Genomic DNA, 2,500 nt, shown 5'->3' with positions numbered 1-2,500 from the left:
ACAATGAAGATTTTGTTTATCGACCATATTAAGCGTACATTTATTTAGGACGACGTTAGTTAGTAAATTAACGTTGGCCACTAGTTGCAAAAATAATGTCGTTGACAAACAAAGTTTACATTTGGATTGACATTATTTATTTTACATTTTAGATAAGAATACCAGGAGCCTGCCTGTGCTGTGCGACACTGGAACTCATACAACGGTAAGTAACGTTAGTCCTCTTTGTTTCTCCACATATTACTGATAATTCAAAGTTTTTCTTGTATGTTTTAGTCGGGTCTGTTTAACAGAATCACACAATTATTTAGTTTTTCCACCTCTTTTTAGCTGTAACTAGCCATGTACCATGTTTTTTTTCATAAATTATATTATACTAAAATAATCCAAAACTGTGTTTGTCCAGGACTGACAGATTATAATTTTATTTTCTGGAATTGAAGCAGTCCTGGACAATTTTTGGATGATTTTGGCAGATGAAATATAATTTATGAAAAAAACATGGCAAAACTTTAGAATAATGTTGCTCAAGTGCAAACCTGAATACATTTCTGAACACAAAAGAAGATGAAGAATGTTTGTAACCTAACAGATTGAGGCACCATTCACTTCTATAGTAATTTTTTCCTACCATGGAAGTGAATGGTGCCTCAAAATTGTCTGTTTACAAACATTCTTTAAAAGGTTTAGAACAACTGGGCGAGTAAATGACAGAATTTACTTTTTGGTTTTTTTTGGTGAACTATCCGTTTAATGACGGACCATTATACTAAAGTGTTACCAAAAACATTTAAAGCAAAGGCACTCAGGGTGATGAAATTTAAAATATCTTTATTCTCTTAATTTTCTCTTGCTTTAAGTTTTTTTCGTGAGGAAAAACCCAGAGGAGGGAACAAGATGCACCACCAAAACTGGAGTGAGTCGGAAGACCGGGGAAGTTGTGAACAGGAAGACAACTGTAATCAACAACAGAGTGTCATCCTTCCTTCGCCACCTAATGGAGTTTGAATGGAAAAACTTGGACTAGGTGAGACACTTTTTTAATAGGATATGTAATGTACACAGACACTTACGCTGCATTCACACAGGGCGTCATGCCGGTTAGAAATGTTGTCTGACCTGAGACAGCGCCAACGCCACGTGACAGTGACGTATGGCATCAAAGCACCGCGAGAGCAATTCGAGAGCAGTCGGCTAATACAGCCGGTGCAGTTTCTCCAGAGCGACTGCACGGACTTTGATGATGACACAGCTGTTCCACGATTGGCCAGATTCTCCGCATGACAGCGATCACATGTGTTTCGTGTTTATTCTAAAACCTTCAGTTCCTCTAATGCGCACAAATCTCTTTTTTATAACAGTTAAATCTCTTTTCATGTAGTTGCGTTGTTATATTGTCATGTTTATCAAAATAAAACAGATGAAAAATGTAGACCCCCACTTCATTGATAGTTTAGGCTTGTATGTTAACTTTATTCTTGTACAAACACACACTGTATTAAGTAGTGCATAAAGTATTACATGACAAAAAATGTCTCTGAAACATCTGTGCATTGACAAATATTGCATTTATTTCACTTCAGCTGATAAAGTGTGCAAACACAGTGCAAGCATCACTGCGGGAAGCAGAAAGTGTCAGACTTCACGTCTCCGTTTGCAGCTCCTCCCCGCCTGCACGCGGCTACTCTCGCCGATTGGTTGCATCCAGCCACAGCTGATGTCCAACACACCTTTCAACTTCTGCCGCTTGCAACGTGAGTGAAGCGACGCGACGCGACCCACAATTCAGTTCAGCAACGCATGACGTCACCCATTCAAAGTAAATGAGAAGCGTTAACGCCGGTGCCCCGTGTGAATGTAGCATTAAGTTTGAGGATACCTTACTAAAGCTAATGCAGTATACATTTAATCCATCCTTCAGTAAAAGGTTACATTGTTGTTTTTGATTAAATAGTTTGTGAAATCATGTTGAGGTGATTCAGTAATATTACTTTTTTGGAGCATGTAGTTTGTGCTGCTGCTACTATTATGTACTGACAGTTTTCTTTAGTTTTTTACTCAATATCAATTTTGTTAAGCTAATAACAGAGACACCTCTCTAATATGCAATCAGGTTCAGCATCACTACAAAATACATTCTTCAAAATATTCATAACATTGAATCACCAGCTAAAGCAAAAACTGAACATTTCATTTCACATCTTCATGAAGGCATTGTAGGACTGGATTAGACTAGACAGCATACGTTTAGTTAGGTGTACCTCAGTGTTAACTGTGTATAAAATACTATTTTACCATTATGATGAATTGTAATGGGATTATTATTTTTTATTAAATTCCAACAGTGTAAAATGTTTGTGTATACTCAAATTGTATGACTAACTTCATATCATTCTTATCTAGAGGGACTTCTTGCCATAATGGAGCAGAATCCTGGTTCCTGTTTGAAATCATCCAATGTGGAAGATGGCACAGATCGGTACAGACATGAAACTTGTGT

General features: G+C 37.2%; 1 long non-coding RNA gene across 1 annotated transcript in view; it reads left to right on the top strand.

Annotated features, from left to right (window-relative positions):
* LOC307124943 overlaps nt 1-2,500 on the top strand; it is a 3,696-nt gene that overhangs the window by 740 nt on the left and 456 nt on the right. Inside the window, exons 2-5 of the long non-coding RNA XR_013816316.1 lie at nt 153-205; nt 861-1,027; nt 1,584-1,754; nt 2,404-2,500. The exon at nt 2,404-2,500 is cut by the window's right edge and continues 456 nt beyond it. This is a non-coding gene — a long non-coding RNA (uncharacterized lncRNA). The remainder of the gene's footprint in view (nt 1-152; nt 206-860; nt 1,028-1,583; nt 1,755-2,403) is intronic.

The sequence above is a fragment of the Gobio gobio genome, assembly GCF_949357685.1.
Source record: "Gobio gobio genome assembly, chromosome: 4".
Taxonomy (NCBI): Eukaryota; Metazoa; Chordata; class Actinopteri; order Cypriniformes; family Gobionidae; genus Gobio; species Gobio gobio.
The sequence above is the reverse complement of the archived record's forward strand: the minus strand, read 5'-3'. Positions and strand labels throughout refer to the sequence as shown.